General features: G+C 40.4%; 1 long non-coding RNA gene across 1 annotated transcript; it reads right to left on the reverse strand.

The window, feature by feature from the left end:
* Window positions 1-8719: 8719 nt before the first annotated feature.
* Window positions 8720-12290, reverse strand: LOC306641756. The gene is made up of 3 exons (XR_013758274.1): window positions 12178-12290; window positions 10841-10952; window positions 8720-8901 (listed from the first exon to the last, which is right to left on the reverse strand). It is a non-coding gene; the product is annotated as an uncharacterized lncRNA (long non-coding RNA).
* Window positions 12291-25176: the final 12886 nt, after the last annotated feature.

The raw sequence follows: 25176 nt of genomic DNA on the forward strand, positions 1-25176 counted from the left end.
GTATTGGAATGAGCTCTTCTTTAAAGATTTTGTAGAACTCGGCTGAGAACCCATCTGGTCCTGGACTTTTCTTTGTTGGTAGGCTTTTGATGACCTCTTCTACTTCATTACTTGAAATTGATCTATTTAAATTTTGTATGTCCTCCTCGTTCAATTTAGGCAATTCATATGTCTCTAGAAACCTGTTGATGTCTTCGAAATTTTCTATTTGGTTAGAATATAGATTTTCAAAATAGCTTCTAATTATGTTTTGTATTTCAATCCTGTCTGTTGTGATATTTCCTTGTTCATTCCGAATTTTGGTGATTTGGGTTTTCTCTCGTCTTCTCTTTGTTAGAGTGGCTAAGGGTTTATCAATTTTGTTTATTTTTTCAAAGAACCAACTATTTATTTTGTCAATTTTTTGTATAGTTTCTTTTGTTTCAATTTTGTTGATTTCAGCTCTGAGTTTAACTATTTCCTGTCTTCTACTACTTTTGGTGTTGGTCTGTTCTTCTTTTTCTAGGGCTTTGAGCCTGAAGTGTTAGGTTGTTTATTTGTTGATTTTTACTTCTTTTATTGAATGCGCTCCATGAAATAAATTTTCCTTTAAGTACTGCTTTCATAGTGTCCCAAAGATTTTGATATGATGTTTCTTTGTTCTCATTTACCTCTAGGAATTTTTTAATTTCCTTCCTAATATCTTCTGTTATCCATTCATCATGTAATAGCATATTGTTTAATCTCCAGGTGTTGGAGTAGCTTCTGTTTTTTACTCTTTCTCCCATAGCATTTTATAGAGGCTTCAGTTAGAGAACTTAGCAGCGTGCTATAATCGCCTGTCTCCATGCTCCTCTCCTCTGCAAGGAGATCCTTAAAGACTGAGCTTTCTTAGTCATCTTTGTGTCCCCGTGCCTGACACATTGGTTGGCACATTATAGGTACTCAGTGTGTATTTCTTGAATGAATGAAGGAATCAGTCAAATATTATTTATTTTGTTTTAATGTATTTTCTTCATTCTACTCTAGAATTTTGCAAATCAGGAAAGGTCATATTCTAAAACAAATAGTATAACACGTAATAGATGTGTCTATTACAGCCAGCAAATGTCCTCAGTCAGGAAAAATAATTAGCACACCCAGGTACTGTGTTTCTCTGCAGCCCTTTATTCCCAGGGCTATTTGTCTAGGACTCTGTCTCTATCAGAGCTGGGAACACATGCAAATATATTTTCTGAGACCAGCTCTGCAGAGTACCGAGAAAGATTGTGAAATTCAAAACACACCTGGGAAATTCAGACAAGATCTCAATAATAAAAGCTGTAATCAAGGAAGAAACCCTTACTTAAGCAAATAATTTGTCTTGGGAGTAAAAGGCTGAACACGATGTTCTTCACACACAGGGACTTCAGCTGGCATTTTGTCTTCCGTCCGAACAGACCTTGCTGAACAAATCTCAAAAATAAAATATTTACACTTCAGTCATCATAGTAGAAATGGTCTTCCAATCAGAGAGACAAGCAGTAGGGTGCAAATAAAATGTCTGAGTTTAAATAAAATGCAGAGAGAGAGAAAGGACAAGTTTAAAATTAAAGGGAAGTGACATCCAAGGGCAAAGCAATTTGACCTGCATTTTCCCCAAGTGAGGGTAACATGGATGGTAATGAATTCTTTCTTATCTCTGCAGTTATGGGGATGATTTGTGGACGTCAGATATTGTGATGTTATAGACATGGTCCCCAACTTGGCGGAGATACGGGGATAGTTGATGCAGAATAATATACTTGCACTGGATAAACAATAGCCAGACGACTGTATATCACAAGGAGATATGATGTCAGGTTTAGAATCAGATAAACTGAAAATAACAATGGAGAAACGACTGAACCTGAGGACACTCAGTAGATAAACCAGATGAAGTAGACAGGGCCTCACTGTGTGGAGCACCCAGGAAGGAGGTGGGAGGAAAGCAGGGAAAGAAAGGAGTGGAGCAGTGACAGAGTGTGGGCATCTAGATAAAAGGCCATAGTCAGCTTTCCAAAATTCAGAAAAAAGTAATAGCAAAAAAATAATAAAGTAGGATGGTAGCAGTGTCAACTGTGATAAGCTGATGATTTGTTACTTGGAGAGCCTGGGCCACTTCCCAGAGGCGGGCAGAAGTTCAACTTTCTGGATTTATCAGCCTGTATGATCAAGAAGGGAAGACATAATGTGAAAAGCAGCAAGAATCATGGAGGATGAGACCTTCAGGATTACTCAGAATAGCTTCCCTCTCCATGACAGCGCCATCACCTCACTAGCCATTCCTGCCCCACTCCTGTTCCAGTTCCTCTTTCTAAATGATGGAATGGCAGCCCTGAGTCCTCTTCTCTAGCAAACTCCTTCCCTAAGTAACCTCATTCAGGTCCCAAGATTCAAATCCCAAGTGCAATGACCGATGTTATATTCCCTAACCCCCTTAGCTGCAAACTTGTATATCTAAATGCATACACATGGTCTCCTCTAGGATGACTTAAAGGCATCTCCAATACAGCATGTCAAGAACAGTTTTTGATTGTGCTTGTTCAATCAGACTGGTTCCTCCCTAGTTCCCTGCATCTCAGTAAACCCATTCATTAAGCCAAAAACATAGGCACCATCTTTGATTCCTCCCCCCACAGACAAACCATATGCCATGTATTGACATATGCCAATTTATTTATTAGGGAGCAATAGATGGCTCAATTCTATCAGTACTGCTAGTACCCTAAATCAAACCATTACCAAGATTCATGTGAAGCAACCTCCTACTCAGCCTTCCCTGTATTCCTGCTCCCCAAAATGTATTCCCCACACAGCAACTAAAGTGATCATTTAAAAGAGTAGAGCCAGGCTTCGTGGTGCAAGCCTGTAATCCCAGTGGCTCTGGAGGCTGAGACAGGAGGATCGGAATTCAATGCCAGCCTCAGCAAAAGTGAGGTGCTAAGCAACTCAGTGAGACCCTGTCTCTAAATAAATACAAAATAGGGTTAGGGATGTGGCTCAGTGGTTAAGTGCCCCTGAGTTCAATTCCCTGGTACCCCAAAAAATTAAAAAATTAAAATATTATATAAAATAAAATAGTAGAAATTGGTTATTAAATAAAATAAAATAGTAGAAATGGTTATTAAACAATGGATGAGACAGAAAAATTAGCCAGAGAGTGAAGTGATAATTGTGAGTAAATATACCTTCACTTCTGCAAAACCTTCCAAATACTTAATTATCCACTGATCACCTGTATTTCCATCAGCCCTACCACATTTCTTAGCATCACATTGTCCCTTCTTAGGGACCCTTAGGGACCTTAGGACGACTGCATATCTGTCCCCCCAGTTTTTAAAAACACAGCAAATACTCTCTCCATCTTCTCCTCACTTATGGAACATTATTTCTAAATGGTTGTAAGAATGTCGTCAAAAATCTGGCCATTCTGGGGCTGGGGCTGTAGTAGTGCTCTTGCCTAGCAGATGCGAGGCAATGGGTTCGATCCTCAGCACCACATATAAATAAATTGAAGATATTTTTGTCCATCTACAACTAAAAATATATATTTTTTAAAATCTGGACATTCAGAAACGTGGACATGTAACGAGCTCGCTCATTCTCTTTTGGATACCAAATGATGCGTAGTTGTCACTAGAGAGTCTCTTAGCTTAATAGAAAGCAGAAGCAATTCAGGATTTGGGGGCCTGACTCATTCCCATTAATACCACTTCCCAACTGGGGCACATGGGTCAGTGGTCATGTTCATAACTGCGATAAAGCCATTAAGCTAGGGACCAGCAGGGGCAGGCACGGTAGACGTGTGTTTGCTTGCTTGGGATGAGTGCTAGGATAAGGGTTCTGAAGTGCCCCCAAGGACTTGGGATTCTGAATAATGTAATGATGTGCACTTCGCAAAGTACCATCACATTCATTATGCCATTATTCAACCCGTAATGCTGGAGCTGTAGGGATTAACATCTCTGTGTTACCAAAGAAGAAACTGAGGCTCAAAGAATAAAGTAGCACACCAAACACTGCAGACTCATGCTGTTTTCTGACAAATCCTGAGTGCATTTTAAAATGAGCAGATGGTGAAAACACCTCTCATCTCTCCCTGAATGAGGTTATAGAATTTTATTCCAGCAAGGTTGCAGGTTACTCTGGGAAGCCAAGGGAAGCTTCCTCTCCCTGTCAAGTAGGCCCCTTGGCTGGCACTTTTTCACATAGCTACTGTAAGCACCAACAGGGTTCTGGAGTACCCCATCATTCAGGATGCCTGTTTCCTGCTCTAAGATTTCCCAGTGGGCCTGTGGCTTGTCTTTTGCTTCTTCACCTCACTAGGGCTGTTTCTATGGGTCTGTCAACTAGGTGTCCTTGCTGCAGGGACAACCTCACATTCACACTCCCTGACCCACCCGGGGGAGTGACTGCTGATTAAACTGTGGGCCCTTCCCACCCACAATCCAATCGCAGTCCTGAGGCATTGTCAGACGGCCCCACCATCATCCGCATCTCTCTCTGCTGTGTGTTACTGTGCAGACAGAGGAAAATGACAGTTTTCATCATTTCCTGCTAAATGATTCAGTGCTGATTCAGCCAGTTTCAACTCCACAGCAATGCAATAGAGAAAGAGGGGGGAAAAGACCCAGAATAGAAAAGCAAATGCTTATCAACCATTCTGAGTTATTGTTGCGGGCGGGCCCTTTCTTTTCCTTCACTCAGGAAAGTCCTTGTTACATTCTCCAAGGACATACAGCTGTACTGGAGAGATGCCTCTGGAGGTTTTCCCCTTTATCTACCTGACTTATTTTCATTTCCTGATGCCCCAGCAATGGGAACCACTTGCAAAAGTAAGATTTACCAGACCAGAAATGTAGCAGTACTGGTTCAAAATGATTCAGAGTTGTTTGCATCTCTGAATCTCAAGTCCTCTCTCTAGAACTTACGTAGAGGGAAATAAGAAGAAGGGGGGTATGAAAAATGGTGGAATGAGACAGACTTCATTACCCTATGTATGATTACATGAATGGTATGACTCTACATCGTGCACAACCATAGAAACAAAAAGATGGACCCCATTTGTGTACAATGAATCAAAATGCAGTCTGTAAGAATAAAAAAAATTAATAATAGAAAAAGATAACCCAACCTTCTTCAAATATGTGTGAAACACTTTGCAAACTACACAGCATTGGAAGAAAACAAAACTCACCCCAGGTGGGAGGGGAGTTTCTCTTTTAGACATTAATTGATATGTCTTGTAAGATGTCCCTACATAAGAACCTTAGAGTTGCCTGGCCAAACTAAGGCTTTTCATGCCTGAAAACTATCCAGCAGAAATGTCTGCTCTGGGCAAGATTTCTAGGGAGGAAGCCTTGTCTTAGCATCTTCTGACCTTCTGAGAGCAAGAAAAGGGCTCCTAATCTCTGAGTTTGTTATCTTGGGCCTTGATATCTCTAAATGCCCCCTACCATGCTTCAGAAGGCTCATACTACTCTCTCTAGTCCACTCCCCCAAACTCCATGCTTTACTCAACTAAATTTTGCCTGCAAGAAATAATCCCCATATCTTTAATCCTTTCCGGGTCAATCTAAACCACATCGAAATGTATGTATTCCTTCTCTGCCCACCCCATCTCAACTTTCAATTTAATATAGCTAATTAAGCTGTGCTGAGGTCCTTCTTAAGCACCAAAAGTTCTTTTGTTCAGGCATCAAAGCTGAAGAGTAATTCCGTGGATGGGGCTCACCCTTTCTTTCCTCCATGTTTTTATCCATGCTCTTCTCCTTGAATAGGAACACTTCTTTGTCTTTCTTTCTTCCCCAACAGTTCCTCTTCTTTATTTCCAGCAAGTTCTTACTCACTGGTAGTTCTATTTTAAAACCAACCCCCCACCCAGGAAGCCTGCCCTTAGCCTATCAGACAATAGGCTGACTTACCTATTATTTATTCCACAGCTCCTGCACATCTTCCCTACTGATCATCACAGGCCTGTCACTACTGCTTCCCATCTTTCTGCCCCACTAGAGAATAAGGTTCATGAGAGCAAGGCTAATGAGCATGCATTGACTTCATGACCCCATTGCCTAGCACTTTGACTGGCACACAGTAAGACTTACTACCAAAATGCTGAATGAATCATGGAACCAAGAAAGTTTTTGTGATAACTTAGAAATTGGCAGGGATCATCCAGAAGAGTGTCCCACCCAAGCCTGGCATCTCCTACTCAGCATCCCTGAGGAGTCAACTAGCTTCTACGTGAACAGGAGCAGATATGGAGAAGTCACTTCTTCACAAGACTATTAATTTCCTCCTTGGGCAGTTCTGTTATTAAGTTCATTAACGTACAAACTGCCCACTCCTAGCCACAGGCAAAGGTACAGGTGTTCTTTTATAAACTCTCCAGCTGTGTGACTTTTCCCACTAGGCACCTCTGGATTCCCTCTTCAAGTCACATGAATAGTCCCGCTTCTTCCTATTTCCTTCACAAGTCCTAGTGATGAGTTTCCTTCTTTCTGCTCTGTCCTCTCAGATAGAAGTTTCCTGACCACTATCTGATTTTCACTTTCAGATTGACCTCTAGACACTGTTTTCCACATCTCCTTTGACTCTATCCTCCACATTTCATACCCAGAGGTAAGTCCCTGAACCTCTAATCAGATGTACCCTGGATGCCCTTCTCTGCAAAGCAAATCGGGTTGTTATTGAGATGGTGAAATGCAGGCATCATTCCCAGAGTGCCCTCAAGTCACCTGCCCCTCTCCACAGGAGAGCCCCTGAAAACTCCAGCAATGCCTTCTTCTTCTTGGTGAGATGGTCTTTCTCCTCTTAAGATTGTCTCTTTTTCCCAAGATAAACAGCCACAGGCTCTTTTGTTATTTCTCATGTGGCTCTGTATTCAAATCCTCCACAGCTTTGGCCTCCTATGCAGGACGATTATTAATTGGGACTTTTGGATACCCCCACATCCCAAATCTTATCTTGACCCTCACTACACCCACCTGAGACCTTAGAGTATAAGACAGTGAAGCCACAGGGCAGGTTTTCATTTTAACGCATAGAACTCTAAGCAGGGTCTCCCCCACTATCAGATAATTATTCTTTCTCACACTGGAATATGTTACATTCAGCGAGGCAGAAGTTGCCTTGGGGAAGGACTAGGATGTATACAATCTGCTCCATATTTTAAAAATGAAAAAGAAAATGGAAAAAAAAATCCACAACTTCTCCCTTTCTGTGCCGTTAAGATAAACATCCTTTCCCCCAGTTACACAGTTCGAGCTGATGGTGAATACTTTTCTCCCTACAGAAATCACTTCTGAAAAGCAGACATTTAACATTTCCAATCTGTCTCTGAAGCCGAGATTAAATTACATTCTGTTTTGAAGGAATCGAAAACACACTTGTTAATATAATAAATGCCTTCCGTTAGTTCTAGAATTTGTCTTTGTTAGGCACATAATTCAAGAATTATCTATTATGGTAAAAAAAAATTGAGCCATCTGGGCCTGTGCTAATATCTGTAAGCAATAAGTCTTCGATTTCCTTCATACTTCATTACTGGCGATACACAGAGAGCAATCATTCCAAAATCAGAGCTTGTTTTCTGTTGTCGGACCATTGTTCATCAGGATTTATGAAGCAACAAAAAGGCATTTTCTTGATTTTCATAAGTTAAGCTAACAGTCCGGTGATGACAACCCCATTAAAACTCAGCAAGTTAGATGTTTAAGCTATGGAGTTTTATACCATATCTATCATTTTTACAAAACGACTCTTTCCTCCTTCAACTTTCTGTAGAATCTTTTATAGATAGAAAGGACAGGAAAAATGTTTATTTACCATATATTTGTTAAGCCATGTACATTTGCAATGCATCTTACCTGACAATGTGTAAAGGGTATAAAGCATTATCAAACTGGCCAATTTTGCTGATGTGGAGAGAAGAGATGATAGGCAAATAGCATTCTCTTCCAAATCAAGCCTGCCTGATCTCGCTGTTGCTAATGCATTTCTCTCTGAAGGTAGTGGCGAGTCAGGAAGGCACAGCTGAGGAAAGCAGCACATTTTCCTCTAGAAACAGCAGCCCTGCCTTTCTCTGGGGTTGAAGAATGCAATCTACAGACTGTAAACTGTGTATCCTAAGAATCTTGTGGTTTAGGCTTCTGGACACATTTAGTGTCAGTTGAGACTCTAGGAGTCAGTGTGGAAAAGAAATCCTTAACTGGCAAGAAGAAGAGATTTCTTGACTTTAAAGTGTTATATCTAGGAATCTTCCATGTGCGATAAGGGAATCCTGTTAGGTATGCCAGTAGAGTTTATTCTTTGTGACTCATTCCTTCTTAGGGCTGTCTGTTGGATTTATCAGCATAAGTGTTATTCAGAGCAGAAGGTACAGGTGTCTGTGTGTGTGTGTGTGTGTGTGTGTGTGTGTGTGTGTGTGTGTGTTTTAAGGAAGGGAGCTGTTGTCATCTGAGAATCAGATGGTTTTTAGGTTGGTTCCATCTTGAATACCAACAGTTTTCTGATGGTTGTGACATTAGTAGCAAGGGCCTTAGAAACACCCGAGGATGATACTAGAAACAGAGAAATGAGACGGGGGCTATTTCATTCAAGAGGTAAGCTTCCCAAGTTGAGTGAGTTAATTATCGACCTCTATGGAGTCAAGGAGATGGATTGGGTGCCAGAGAACCCAACAAAGTCTTGTCTCAAGGCATTTGTTACTTATTGCTTCCATCACTATAACAAATACCCGAGATAATCAACTTATAGAGGGAAAAGGGGTTTTTCTGGCTCACAGTTATTGGCAGGCAGTACCGGTCAGTTTAGGAGCAGACCGTCCCAGGATTTCCAGGTCTCTGGTGAGGATGCCAGATGACAATGTTGGGAAGTACATGGCTGAGCAAAACTGCTCACCTAGAGTCAGGAAACAAAAAGAGAGAGAGGAAAAGACCACCTGGGTCACCCAATCCTCTTTGGGGACACACCTCCAGTGACCTAAAACCTTTCATTAGGCCCCACCTCTTAAAGGTCCCATAACCTCCCAATAGCACCATGCTGGGGACCAAGCCTCTAACACACGTTCCTTTGGGAGACACGTAAGATCCAAAGCATAGCGGCATTTCTCATTATTCTGCTAATCTAGAGACACAGCAGGAAAGGGAGAAAAAAGAGGGACTAACATTTGTTGTGCCATTGTATTCTACATTCTGTACTGGGCCTGTTTATATATATGAGCTGTGCTTTTTGATCTGCTCTTTTCTCAAACATGGTTTCTCATGGACCCAATGCTACACATTCCAACAGTGTTGGTGAGACACAAAAATTTATATGTGCCCAACTGTGCTTAATGTTCTGCCCCCAGGAAGCGACTAATGTGGAGCCAGCAAAAGCACAGTCACTTTTGATAGATGACTGGCTCCTCAAGGCTGCTTCTGAGACACTTGATGTCTTCCTGTGGGATTGCTCAAGATTCCAGAAAGCCTGGGTTTTGTTTCTCTCTGCCATCATTGTGGCTGAGGTCGGATGCTGCCTTCTGTGTGACTAACTCCCTTTCCTGAAATGAAAACCAGTAGAAACAGCAAACAAACATTCAGCATGGGTTGCTTGCTCGTTGAATTCCCCTATCTACCAATTTGTGCCTCTTGCTTTTTCAACCTGGTGGGTTAATGCTATAAAGTTAATTCCTATTAGTTCTATTATTACACTTTATCTGGCTTCCCCTGGGGCAGCTGGTGGAATATTGAAACACACACACACACACACACACACACACACACATAAATGCCTTATAATAAAATAATTTTTAAATGATAGATTAGATCTTAAAATATATGAACAGCTTATGTTATCGCTGTGCCTGAGAGACTTCACCCCTCCGGTATGGTTCTGACTCTGTTTCTGATTAAAGAAAAAAGAAATTGCTGTTGTGAGTGTTTGGCTTCTGATTTTCCATAATTCTTATTTGTAAGCACTTTTGTGCTGGTACCTCCTTATAATTTACTAAGTGCTTTGCTCTTAAAGAGCACTTAGCAGAAAGAGGTGCAGAGAAATTACATCTGGCAATTATGCCAGTAAATTTAACTCTAGGACCCAAGCAATATAGGTCATTTCTTGCTTCAGGTTTCTTATCCCTGTCCCTGCAACAGGTTGCCCATGGACTGCTCCTGACCACGTGAAGGAGGCATGGGTGATTGCCTGCTGTTAAGCTGTCATTTAGGTCTCTGATGGCCTTTGGAATACATAGTAAGGCTCATTCATGAGCAAGAACAAAGACAGTACAGCCAAGACAAAGCTCAAGAAGCCTAGATTACCAGAAGTCATGTGGTCTTAGTTTCTTGTGGTGCCAAGTAGCTCAGCCCTCAAAAAAAGAATGTGACCAAAATTTTTTCCTCTGCTTTAAATAATATGCCAGTGAACTTGCCCATGACCTGTTCCCCTCCCCTCCCTCAGTATTTCCCATGCTTCTGCATAGAAGGACTGCATAATTTCTCCCCAAATCTGAAAACTTTGAGACAAAAAGAGGAAGTAAATAGTTACAGGAAGAAAATAAGTGTAAACAAGGACCCTCTTGGGTAAACTGGGGATGAGTAGTCACTGGGTTGTAAGGCTTCCTCCTCCAGGATAGAAAAGAAGACAAGGATATAAAATTAGTTCTGAGTCCTAGCACTGGGTCCACTTCTCTACACTTCCTTTTCCAAAGAACTTGTAGTTTGAGTTTTCTTGCTGTCAAGCAGAAAGAAGATATTTGATATCATGTGCACTTTGTCCTCTGAGGAATTAGGAGAGTGAAGCATCCAAGTGTGTGGGCTCCCAAGCCAGATTACATGGGTTTATATACTAGCTTCCTGCTTACCAGCTGGGTGATCAAGGTACTTGCCAGTTATTTAACTTCTTTTGTGGTTTAGTCACTAAGTGAGTAGAGAAGAGAAAATCCAGAAGCGTTACATCAATGAAAGTTCATCCATCTGGAAACAGGAGACAAGAAGGAAAGAGGTGGATTCTGAGTAGAGGTTAGCATTTACAATAGGCAACCCCTTCCCTTATCTGCAGTTTTCCTTCTGTGCTTTCAATTACCTAGTCAACTATAACCCAAAAATATTAAATAGAAAATTCCAGAAATAAGCAAGTTTTAAATTATATGCTGTTCTTATATTTAAATACAAGATTTGAGATATGGTAATAATTGGTTGATATTCAAGATGACTACTGAGTGACTACATGGTGGGTAGTATATACAGTGTAGATACTCTGGGTAGAAGGATGATTTCACACCATTGTGGGATGGAGCAGGATGGTATAAGATTTCATTATGCTGCTTACAAAGACTTCTTGAAAACCAGTGGAGAAAGTCAATAGAAGCCTAACACTACACCATAGTGCCTACATAACTCACCTCAACCACATAGGCATTTTTATATCTCACCTCACCACAAGAAGAAGGGTGAACACAATAAGATATTGTGAGAGAGAGAAAGAGAGAGAGAGAGAGAGAGAGAGAGAAGGAGTGAGAGATAATATTCACATAACTTTTGCTACAATATATTGTTATAAATTTATATTTTAATATTATTTATTAATGTTTATCTCTTATTGAGCCTTACTGATAAACTAATCATAGGGATATATGTATAGAAAAAAATGGTCTATATATAGAGTTTGGTACTACCTGTAGTTTCAGACATCCACTGGGAATCTTGGAATGTATCCCCAGAAGGTAAGGAAAGGCTAGAGTCTGAAATACCCACCAGTGCCGGGCCCTTAATGACAACTTTAATCTTAACACCAACTCAGCAAGGTACACATTTTTATCATCCTCATAATCATCATCACCATCGTTACAGATGTGAATGTGGAAGCACTGAGTTAATATCTTCCCATGACCACACAGCTAGCAAGAATTAGGACCTACTTCAAGTTAGACCACATTGCTTCCAGTATACCAACTCTGTCAACTGGAGTGTGTGTGCATGTATGATAAGAGTATTATTCTTCAGTGAAACTCCAGTTAAACTTACTTCAAGTGGCCACCAGCTCATGTTTTCTAAAGCAATTTGCCCTCAACTGGAAATTCTTCTTGTCAAAATATTTCTCCCTCCTTCGGACTTCAACTTTGTAGCCTGGGATAATTTCTTTAATCTCTCCTTGTTTCAGTTTCCTCATCTATAATATGGAACTAATAGTCACACCCACCTTATTGGAGTTTTGCAAAAACTCAATATGATAATGCATGCAAAGTCTTCAAAATGGTGCCCAATGCATGATACATTCTCAGGGACTAGTAGCTGTCCATATCATGCTTCAAGCTAGCAGGTGAAGTCAGAGAACTGGAGAAAGAAGATCTTCATCACTGAGTGGTGGAGAATAGAGGGGAACTTTAGAATTCTATCAAATAAGAAAAGATGAAACATGGCAAACAAAAAGATATTCCTTTTCTGCTTTCATGAAAAAGCTTTCTCAATGATATGACAAAAGAAGCAAACTCACCTGGCACAGTGGCACATGCCTGTAATCCCAGCAGCTCAGAAGGCTGAGGCAGGAGGATCAGGAGTTCAAAACCAGCCTCAGCAACGTCAAGACATAAGCAACTCAGTGAGACCCTGTCTCTAAATAAAATACAAAATAGGGTTGGGGATGTGGCTCAGTGGTCAAGTGCCCCTGAATTCAATCCTAATACCAAAAAAAAAAAAAAGTAGAAGAAGAAACTCACCTTCATTTATCTAGTAGCAAGCAACAGGTCCATACCCATTGTCACTGAAATCCAGATCTGCAGTTTCTGTCCTCGCCTACAGACTCTCCTATTTCCATGTTGCCCACAAACTCATGACATTTGCAGGTATGCTAATAACTCTGCAGCCCTGCTGCTCTGGGCCTACCTGGAAAGAGCCAGTGAGCACAGAGCAGCCAGGCCTGCAAGGCGCACACCTGAAGAAAGCCTCCTCATCTGTAAAATGAGGAGATTGGACCCACTGAGGCCCTCTTCAGCTCTAACACTCTATGGGTCTGTGATTCTGAGGTACCCCTGGATTACCAGGGCACCAGAGGGTGAGCCAGTTGCATTTCTCATGCATAATGGGCTGAAGAGAAGCAATTGGTGGGAATTAAAGTCTCAAGTCTCAAGCAGGGCGGTTTGTCCTTGCTGTTTATTGGGAAGCCGAAGGTCACGCTTTGCCAGAGTCTTAAATATCAATCTCATCCATAAACCCCATGCAGGCTGCCTGGAGAGTCAAAGTCTCTTATATGAGACGAGTACAAGGTGGGGGAGAGCACAGAGGACAATGGGATATTTCAATACAGGCGAACAGCTTTCAGAGTCCTATAGCCTGGTTCAGCTTTCCTTTGCAACCGTGCTGTTTGATCCCTTTGCCATTGGGTTGAAAATTGTAAAAATACTTCACTTGCAAAAATTCACTGTGCATGTGGTTTTTCCATCCACCGGCTTTTAGGAGGCATTAAATGTACCGGAACACTTTGATAACCAGAGAGCATGGGCTGCAATCATCAAGGGCAATAGGTTCCGGTAGTAAGGGATGAAGGTCATAGGCTTTGTTCTGTCCATCCTATAGAATGCAAATCTGAGGCAGGCGGAGGGTGGGGATGTGTGTGGATTCTTTATAGGCCAAAGTAACTTTCCTGGATGTCACATTCAGCATGAAATTGTGACAAAGGGGAGAGAGAATCCGCCTAGTCCCCTGAGACCCAATTCAATTTCACCAGCTGCTGGGATTCCATTTACCCTCCAGCAAGTTGTGTCCCTACAGTGTCACAATCGCATATTCAATGGAAACCTTTGCAATGGGTCCTTCTACCAACCGTTTGGGGAATTGCTTGACTCCTTTACCCTGAGTCACTTGCCATCACTTGGCTCTGAAAACACACTAACAAGGTTCATGTGTGATTGAGGAAGTTTGTGTCCAGGCACATGTGTCTGCACCCCTGAGAAACAGTGACCCCGGTAACTTAAGTATGGAGACCATGTCTGGATCACCTACGGCAACTTCAACTCTTCACACCAGCTATCTGACCTGGACACATATCTTAACTTTTCTTTCCGGTTTTCCTAGCTTTAAAATGGGGAATCAAATGTATCTTACTTCAGAAAGTAGGGGAAGGATACTGGGAATTTATACATAGCACACCTGCTATTATTTTTCCTCAATCATAGGTTAGGCATTTGTCAGGGGCTACTGTAGAGACTCTTAAAACCTTCCTTCTGGGCCTGCAGGCTACCTCTAGCAAATGAAGTTGCCACAGAGGGGAAAAGCAACTAGATAAGCGATTATCTCGCCATGGTGAGATCAAATCCTGTCTTGGTTTGAAAGGAAGAAAATAAAATGTTAAGAAGTACTAAGAGCAAGGGGTGAGGACACAGCACAAGAAGAGGAGAAGAGGCCAAAACAGAGTTTCCTAAAATCCATGAAAAATTTCACTGAATTTACAAGTTGACTTCTCTGGTCTACTGATTGAACTTCCTTTCCATCTGTCATCAGAAATTCCCACGTCTACTTTTTACATATGCCATTCTGCTCCCGTGCCAACTTCTTATGGTTTGGATGTGAGGTGTCCCCCAAAAGCTCACATGTGAGACAATGCAGGAAGGTTCAGAAAAAAAAAAAAAAAAAAAAAGATTGGGTTGTAAGAGTCTTAACCCAATCAGTGAATCAATCCCTGATGGGATTAATTGAAGTGGTAGGGTGTGGCTGGAGGAGGTGGGAACTGGGGCGTGGCTATGGGGTATATATTTTGTATCTGGAGATTGGAGACTCTCTTTCTCTCTGCTTCCTGATCACCATGATGTGAGCTGCTTCCCTCTGCCACCCTCTCCCGCCATGATGTCCAGCCTCACCTCGAACCCTGAAGAATGGAGCTGGCCTTCTATGGACTAAGACTTCTAAAACCGTGAGCCCTCAAATAAACCTTTTCTCCTCTATAATTGTGCTGGTCAGATCCTTTTAGTCACAGCAGCAAAATGGCTGACTAAAACACCACTCCACACTACTCTGCCCCCTAGAGGTACCTCGGAACTCAGGGAGAGAAGAAAGTGAAATGGCATGGAATTTCACATGACTGTGACCAACATCTGCAGCACAATCCCTGCTGGTAACTCCTAGATGTTCAGAAATAAGCCCAAGAACACACAAAGAGTATCCAGACTGACTTGAGCTGTATCCCACAGCAGTGCTTTGTTGGAGGCAGGGAGGAGGTTTCCTGCTTCTAAGGTGTGAGCCCCACCAGCGCAAGACGGTGTCCCAGGAACTGGTGCTTTCTCTGAGAAGGATCAGAGCCCCAGGTGAGAAGACATTGGGGATCCCACAGTTGATTCTCTGTGACACCCTCTTTCTCCTTCTCCTCTGCCTCTTGTTTTGCTTCTCTCCCTAGAGAAAAAGTCTCCAGTTGTGCAATGAACTTGAATTGTCAGATGGGGAAATATATTTACAAAGTAGTACAGGCTTACTGGGGAAAAGATCAGAGAATATGTGAGGGGAAAAGAAAGTAATTCCTATAATGACTCAACCCTGTAAGTCCCTCTCCTCAGAGCACTCTTGTAAAACAGCCTAAACAGTTCTGGATATATTTCCAGAACCTTTTCTATGTACACATAAGCCCAGGAGAATATGTGCAACAGTATTTTTTGAACAAAATAAATTTACATGGTACTTATTGGTCTGCAAACTTGATATCTTGCTCCACCATACATCACAGATATATTAGTTTCCTAGGGTTGACATAACAAAATACCAAAAACTGCACAGCTTAAAGAATGGAAGTTTTTTCTCTCACATTTTGGAGGTTCGGAGTAAAAAAATCAAGGTGTCAGCAGGGCCATGTTCTCTCTGACAGCTCTAGGAGAGGATCCTTCCTTGACTCTTCTATCTTCTGGTGTTTGTCAACAACCTGGTGTTTCCTGGCTCTTAGACTTATCACTCCCACTACATGACTGTCTTCCTATCAACTTCCCTCTGTGTGAATCTGTCTCTGTTTATAGATTTCTCCTGTTTACAGGGACACCAGTCATATTGAGTTAGGGCCCCCAATAATGACCTCATCTTAACATGGTCACTGCTTTAAATATTCTATTTCCAAAAAGGCCACATTCTGAAGTACTGGGAGGTGAGACTTCAACATATCTTTTTTGGGAAATGCAATTCAATACTTAACAATGGAAATCCTTTTGCATCTATTTTGGTTTCTTAATAACTTAATAACCCAATAATATCCCATAGTTTTTCGTGCTATAATTTACCATTCCACAAGTGAAGTACAGTCATCCTCTTCAGTTTTCCAATATGCCAATGAGCACTGTAATAGAAATTCTTATTCTATTGACCACATATTCTTATATATTTACTTTCGTAATGTTTAAGGATGGTGCTATGTTCTGCATGTTATTATCTCCTCTCAAAATTTGTATTTTGGACCAGTGATATTACTAAGAGGTAGAATCTTTATGGATACAAAAAACAAGATTGAAGGGAATGGCCTACTCCCTTCCCCCTTCGCACCAGATGAGTTCACAGAGTTTGTCTCTCCCTGCCTGTGAGGACACAGCAGTAGGCACCATCTCTACATGGACTAACCTTCACCAGACACCACATCTGCAGGTGCCTTGATCTTGGACTTAACCTCTAGAACTGTGAGCAATAAATTTCCATTGTTTATAAATTCCCCAGTCTAAAGGATTTTACTATGGCATCCCAAACACACTAAGACAGATGGATTCCTAGAAGTAGAATTTATGGGTCAAAGGATATGTACATCTTAAATTTTGATGGATGTTATAAAATTGTTCTGCATAAAATTACGTCCATTTTTATACCCTCCAACAGTGTACAGTAGTGCCATTTCCCCTATATCTTCATTAACACATCATCCATCCTTTATATTTCCGGCAATCTCATAAGTGAAAAGAATTTTCATGTTTAAGGGGTATCTCTCTGATTCCCTAGTGAAAATGAACATAATATGTTTATGACTCATTTGATTTATTTGTTCAAGGAATTTTTTATACTTTGTCCATTAATCCACAGGGTCACTCATTCATCCAACAAATATTTGTAGAACATCCACAATGGGGCAATCAGAATGCCAGGTTGCTTGAATGGTATTTTCTTTCTTATTGGCTTTGTTAATTTTTGAAGTCTATATTCATATTGAGGAAATTAGTTCATTGTCTATAATATACTTTAATTTTTTCTCAAGACTTTGCTTTTTATTTTTGTTCCTGGTATCTTTTACCCTTTATAAATTATAAAAAATTAATTATTCCTATCTATTTTTATTTATTTTGAACTCTCTTTAGGAGGGTTTTCATAGTCCAAGTTTACAAAAACACTGATATTTTCTTCTAGTACTTTTGTAACCTTGCAATTTTTTGAGCTTTTTGTTTTTAACTCTTTATATAGAATTTTTATATGTTTGATGTAAATATTGTTTTCCCAATATGGCCTGCTGATACCTAAATATCATTTGTTAATTATCCCATTCTCTCTCCCACTAATCAGCAATGAAACTATTACTACATTTTATTACATGCTCCCTTTTTTAACTGCATTCCCTGAAAGCAGAACCTGAGATAAAAGCTTGAGTGTTTTTGGAAATGTGAGCTTAAGAAAGAGGAATTCAGAAGTGGGGTGAGACCTTGCAGCGGGGAGAGTTAATACATGAATGTGCTTTCAAGTCAGCTATCCCAAAGGGCAACTGTTGCCTAATGCCCTGGATGTTCTGAGAAGTGTAACTAAAAGTTTTGGAAATATTCCCTAATACCCTGGGAAAGTAGGGGAGAAGCATTTACCCCTTGACTGCCATTCTTCATTGGCCAAGGAGTGCTCCACAGATACTAACTTGTAATTAGAAGTTGGGCATGCGTGAATACAGAGTACATTCTCACCTGCATTGCACATAATGTTCCATAGCAGAAAACAATAGGTCAGCATGGGGACCAGAGGCAAGTGCTGTCTGATTGCACCTGTCTGAAGTTGGGCTGAGTTTTCAAAACGGTTCCTGCAGAAAACTTTTAAACTCTTTAAACTCTTAAATCCCAGTCTAGTGGTGCTTTCTGCAGTGATAGAAATGGTTTATATCTGCACTGTCCAATGTGGTAGCTGCTAGCCATATGACAATTGAGCTCTTAAATATGGCTAGTAATACTGGGGAATGACATGGGCCAAATTATATTGTTATGTTGTGTGCTTGTATGAATATGTAATGACAAATCTCAATATTATGCACAATACACCAATAAAAATATGGGGAAAATGTGGTAGTAAAACTGAGGAACTATTTTTTTTTATTTTGAGTTAATTTTAGTTAATTTAAATTTAAATATACCTAATCACATCCTATGAGAGTGCATAGAAGAGACTTTTTAAGTGATACATTCATGGTGTCAATAAGTTACCTATGAGGTACCAAGCACCATAAAAATGAAATAGTTCACAGGATACACTAAGATCCTTACCTGTGTTATCTTATTTAATCCTCATAACAACTCTTTATCATAGATATTATTATTCATGTTTTATAGATAACAAAAGCTTAGTAAATTTAAATAACTTTCCTATGGTTGCATGACTGACAATTGTCGGAGACCAAGATTAAAACTGGGAGGTATAGTTCCAAAGGGCATACCTGTAGTCATCATTCTGTGAGGTCCTCTTTGTCACTAAATTCCTGTATGCACAGGCTCAGCATCTGAATTTTTTTTTTTTTTTTTTAATGCACCTATTCCTGCACCAGCACCACACTGTTTAAATACTGCAGCTTTAAAGTATATCTTGATTCCTGGTAGTTTCCTAGCACTTTATCATGTGATATTTTAAAACATTTAAACCATAAATTATCTTCCCTATCTAGATCAGTGATAGTTTCAACAAGCAGAGGCCAGTTAAAATCCTTTGGGTTTCAGGTTATAGACAACTAAAAATGGTGTTTGTTGTCCCACGTTATAAGAAATCCAGAGGTAGACTTTTCTAGAATTGGCTAATAGGACTGCTCAGAGACCTCAGCTTTTAGATTTATTTCTTTTACTTTTCCAGATTATTGGCATTTGCCCTAACATTTATCTGTTCGTGATCCAAGATGATTAAAGCACTTGCAACATCACCTCCTCACACAGCCAAGATCAGAAAATGTGGCTTTGGGTAGGCAACTCCCAGGGTCTGCTAACATGACAAAAAAAAAAAAAAAAAAAAAAAAAAATTGAAATTTGATTCAGAGACTGCATAGATTTAGGAGTCTCTAGAACTAAAAATATTCAGGTTTGTTTTCTATTTAAATATAATCTCTTAGTCATAACCAAAATAAAGGTTGGTTCAGAGAGTCAAAGTTCTTTTTGAAATCTTGATTCTTCTGTGGGAAAAAGGGAATCATCTGAGTTCAAAAGGTTTATTGTGATTATTTCTTTCTTGAGAGATGTTGCTGCAACTTAATACTAAGAGAAGATGACTTTCAACCCACTGAGCATCACCTCTTGATGTAGATTTAAACTATAACATCCTAAAATTTTAACTTTCACCTGGAAAATCCCATGGTCCACACTCTTCACTTTATAGACCAGGAACCCAAACCCAGTTGACGACTAGATTCCAGATTCTCTCACTTCATCTTTCTTCTGTCCCCTGCACAGTTCCCCCCCCCCAACCCCATGGAAAGAAATTGAGCTGGAATAGTTTATAGCTATTATTTTTTTTCTTTGAATAACACCCTCGAACCAGGTTTTAACCACTTCTAAAATGAGCCTAATGCAATTTTCAGAACTACGGTACTGCTGTTGTTGAGGTAATCTGGGAATTTCCTAACTAATTTAGATTATGTGTATCTCTTACAGACATTTTTGGAGATAATTTAGGCATTTGATGGGCAAGAGTAAAGTTTATTGTGTATTTTTAAATTTTAATTTAGAGAGCAAAATATACTGACTGCAGAAAACTTGAAATCTTAAAAAAAAAAAAAAAACACTCAAAGAAACAAAAATTCATCTACTACCCACTGTCCTGTGACAATCACTGGTAATATCTGGTAACATCAGGACTCTGACTTCATGTATTTTTATAGTAGATATTTTTCATGTATCTTTTAAGATTAAGATTTACCATAGTTTACTTTCTTGTGTCCTCTTTTTAAAAAATTAAAGATGGGTAAGAACAATTTTCCAAGAAGTAGTTAAGTAATTTAATTTTCAGAGTGTGAAGTATCACATCATATAGATAAACCTCAATGAACATAATGGATTACCTACAAGTCAATGCGTATATTTGTTACTAATATTGCAATATTTCAGACACACATATTTTGTGCATTCCCAAAGATAAAAATATTCACCCAAAAGGTCATTAATACATTTTGCCATAAAGCCCTGGAGAAAATTTATCTCAATTTACAGAACCCCCTGTTGTATATGACAACCCCATTTCCCTACTCCCTAGATCACCCAGGGGGTTATCACTCATTATCCTTTCAGTCAAGGGCAGCTTTTGCAAAAGCCACACTTATCTTTCTGACTGTAATTTTATTTGTCCCCTTTGTAACTCCCACGAATTCTTGTCTTGGCCAAGGCCACAAGAGGGGTTTCTGGCCTCCTGGGCTGCGCTGACATTGATTCAGCCAACAGTTTTACCAAAGGACAAAGCTATCCGATGTGTTCACTTGAGAGACCTGCTAGCAGTGGACCATGACAAGGGTGTGATGGGGAAACAGCAGCTTCCCCAGAGGTGCCTCTGACATTCTGGAGAGAGGGAGCCCTGCTTTAATTGCCTTTACCTTCTTCTCCTGCAGGGTCTCTCCCTCCTGGCCTTGGAATTCCCTGGCAGGGATTCATTTGCATTTCCTTCTGCATGTCTTGCTAGTGGACACGCAAAGGTGAATCTAGGAGCAAATTTAACAAACTGGCAGGAGGAATGATTCCAGACTGTTCTGGATAATCTTGGTATTAGTAGGGCATTTCCTTCGCTACTAAATCAATGCAAACAATGGGGTGCTTTATTTCTTTGCACGCAAGCCTTAATAACCCAACCCAGTCATAATGAATTCTGGGGCAGAATTAATGTAAAAGAGTAATGGTGATTAGGTAATTATCAAGTACAGAGAGTATTTAACCTTCCCAGTGACAGGACTGCCTCAGACTACCTGATATCATGCATGCTCTCTGGAAATAATTAATAATTTAAAAATTATCCAATCTCTACTATTAATCAAGAAATAAGGATCCAGGAATGGTGCCAATCAAGCTGAGTTCTTCCCCCATTTAACGTCTGCCAGCGTGCTCCTCATCTCTGCCGTCTTCGAATGTGTCAGCCTCTTTGGTTTTTATTTCTGTCTGGCTAGACTTAAGCTGTTACAAGTCTCTCAGAATATTTCAACAAGCTGAGACGCATCACCCTCTAAATTTATCCACCCTGAGTGAAATGCCAGGAAGTAACCTTTGGCCTCTGCCTTTTTTAATTGCAACTCAAGCCATTTTTAAGCCGTGGGCTGTGACAGCCCCATGCTCTACTCCCCTTTACCCACCCTCCTCTCCTGCTACTTCTCTTGGGCTGTTTACTCTGGAGACAGTGTGCGTGCGTGTGTGTCTGTTATTTACTGGATCGCGTCCTGATAAAAAGTCTCTGTATCTTTCCCTGGATACAGAGTTTTAATCCCTCAATGAAGGTAGACATACAAAGTAGGCCTTACCCACACATACATGTGTGAATAAATACACATGCACCCATAAATACACACACATACATATAACAGAGAGTATGGAAAAGTTCACCATGCTAAGTGACAAGTGCAAGAAAATTCAGAGTAAAATAACTGGAAGGAACTTTAAAGGTCATTTTCTCCAAATCCCCTACAGAAGATAACCCTGAGACACTGAGGAAAGAAGTGACTTTTCCAGGGTCACACAACAAATTAATAAGAGAAGAATCACTAAATGTCATTTCTTGGACTCCTGATGCCAACAACAGAGGCCAACACAAGGGCATTTGGATAGCAGTGCAAGGAATACAGTTAACAAAATATTTGCTGCAATGGATGCTCTTTCCTCCTCCTCGATGTCCAGCCAATTTCCATCTTGGACTGGTTGACTCCAAGATGCAGATCCAGGATGCTTTCCCTAATGCATCCAGGTTCAAGTTAAGGCCTCTCTGTGAGCTCTCACAGTACTCTGTGCTGAATCCTAAACTAATGATTTCAAGCTCTTTCACGTTGGTTAGCCCATGCTGGTTGTCTGGTCTTGTGTTCCTCCCTAGATTCTAGACTAAGGGGGACACACACTGTTCATGCCCATATCCCCAGACCCTGGTCCAATGCACACTGCTCAATCAGACATAAATAAGTTATGCAAAATCTCATGGATCTATCACAGGATGAGGGGTCATGTCTGCCACAGAGCACAAGGCAGGTCGTTTTTCAACACTCAGGGACAGGCAGACCAACAGGAGGAGAAGGGAAGTCCCTACAAAAAGATGTTCTGAAAAGTGAGCACAGCACAACCTCAGACCAGCTTCTTCTTTCCTGAAGCAGAAATGCTTATCAGGGTGCAGTTTGCTATTGGCTAAGGAGGACAAGAAGTAACTCCACCTCCAGCAAAAAGCAGAGAGGGGAGAGGAGAGCACAGATTCTGATAACAAACTAAAATGGATAGCAGTCTGGCTACCTATTTGAGATCTACAGCTTGTTTCTCTGACAAGCACTATTTTGAGGCAGGACAGGGTTGTAAATTTCTGCCTGTTGAATCAACTGAGCATCTGCTCACTACAGACGCATGCTCCATTTGACTAGTTTGAAGATTTAGAAGGGGTGGGGGCCATGAGAGTCCATGCAATATGCTCAGTCCCTAACCCAGTGCTGGGCTCCCAGGAAACACACAATTGCTCGCCCTCTTCCCATCTGTCCAAGTCTTCTGCAATAGGCTATCCCTGGCTCATTAATTCTGTGCTAAGGATGTCCTTTATTCTTGGCAAACATTTTCTGAGGACTACTATAGTACCCAACTGAACCAGTCACTTAACTATATAGAAAAGTATTTCCCATCCCAAACTTCTATGATCATAAAAGACACTGAAGTACTTTTTACAAAATTGCAAATGACTGGACAGTCATTCTACATCAACTGATTAAAACCCTGTAAAGAGGGGAGGGGACTTAGATATTTTTTTCAAGCACCCCCAGCAATTTATTCTATCAGATAAGTTTAGGAATTATTAGAAGAGATAAATAAAAGCAATAATTTTAATAATAAAATAAATATTAAAGTTCCAAACTTCAAAGAATACAGTCAAGTGAAAGAATGTTCTTTAAAATAATCATTCCTTACCCAAGAAGCACTCACCACATTCCCTAAGAAAACACATGTAAATACCTAGAGGAGCTCCATTTTATTTTATTTTATTTTTTGCCCCATGGAATTCATTTTTATGATTTATATGCAAACATTTCTTACAGGACTTGACTTGGAAATCCCCAAATGGAGTCAAGTAACTAAGAAGAGGGCTCTGGAGTAGTCATAGAGTCATATTGGTCCAAATGGAGGACTCTGTAGAGCTAAGCTCTGGAAATAAAAATTGTAAACTTACAAATGGAAAAACTTTCTTTTGGTTTTGAAAAATATTTGCAGGTACTTTAGAGAATGAGCAAGAGTCAAAATCAGCCACCCCCAGCAAGTTTATGATAAATGAGGCACTTAGTACACATTATGGAGACAAGAAAAAAATTACCCTGATTCAGTCAGTAATGCAGAACTGGGCAAATATTTCTCAGAAATTACCAAACAATCAAAATCCTATTTGGCTGTAAAATGTGCATTGCCGCCACACCAGTTGCCCCATCTCCTTTCTCCTCTCTCTGCATCAACATCTCTGCCTTCTTGGCACACTGGCCCCTTGCCTGGAGAATTCTCCCATGCCTGTATTTGACTCCTTTCAAATGTCCTCACCCTACTTTTTGAGGGTATCATCAAAATTAACTGTGCATATACTGATGGTGAAGTTATTTCCACAAAGTGCCGGGATAATCAGAACACTTGTTAGGAAGAAAAAAAAAAAAGTCTGATTGACAGTTGATAAATACAAAGACTAAATGATGGACTGCATTTAGCACTTTTCAGCTAGTGCATTCTGTTGTTGAAAAGTATTAAATGCTGGGGATTACATGGTTTGGGGGTTTTGTTTCGAATTTGTTTTGTCTTGTGTAACAGTGGAATCCATTTTTCCATTGGAATGTAGCACAGAAGCCTAATATGCAATGTATACAGGTAGCATTGCCATGGATAGGTGTGGGGAAGGGAGCAGATTATTGTTCCTCCCTTCCCTGGTTCCACCTCATTAGCCTCTATCATCCCTACAGATGCTTAAGACCCAGAAAAGAAAAAAAAAGAAAAAAAGAAAGAAAGAAAACCTGTTTAAAAATCACTGATGTGTTCATCCAAACTCTTTGTTTTACAAAGAGACCCAGAAAAGAAAATTGCCTAGCTGAAGTCTTGCCAATGAAGGAAGAACTGGAAAATGAACTCAGTTCCCTTGAATTCCAATTCATTCTTCTTGCCTCCATACAAAGAAGACAGCTTTGGCCAAGGAGTCAGGGTTCCTCAATGGTTTCTTCCCACTCCAGGACAGTGGGATGGGTGACAAGAGGAAGAAGCAGATGCTTCTTAAGTTGGCCAACTAATGCATACCACCCCTACCCACTGTTTTTTGTTTTTTGTTTTTTGTTTTTTTGTTTTTTTGTTTTGGCAGGTACCCGCTCATGTCTTTGAGGCTCTAAACTGGATTAAGGCCCCAGACAGATATCCTGAAGAAAGATGAAATGAGAAACTTCCGTTTCATCTCTAGTCCATCATCTATTTCTGCTACTCCATACCTGCTTGTCAAAGAAGCAAGCATCCATGTACCTCTGTGCCTTCCTTTCCTCATCCCTCTCCCTCCCCATCAATTCCTGATTTATTTCACATCTTCACATTTGCATCAGTCACTCTTCCCCTCTTCATCAAATATTCTTAACTTCTGTCCAGATTCCTTGCCCTGCCCTGGAGGGCCTCTCCTTTTAATATCAGCCAATAAGGTATTAATACATTAGTTGCCTCAAAGTGCACTTTTTAATGAGGGCCATGGACATTCATTTAGTGGAATTTGATAGTGACAACACATTGACATTGGTAAGGTTAATGATCCAATGCTTTATTTCATTGAACAAGTTGAACAACACTTAGCA

Source organism: Sciurus vulgaris (genome assembly GCF_902686455.1).
Source record: "Sciurus vulgaris genome assembly, chromosome: 12".
In the NCBI taxonomy this organism is placed as follows: Eukaryota; Metazoa; Chordata; class Mammalia; order Rodentia; family Sciuridae; genus Sciurus; species Sciurus vulgaris.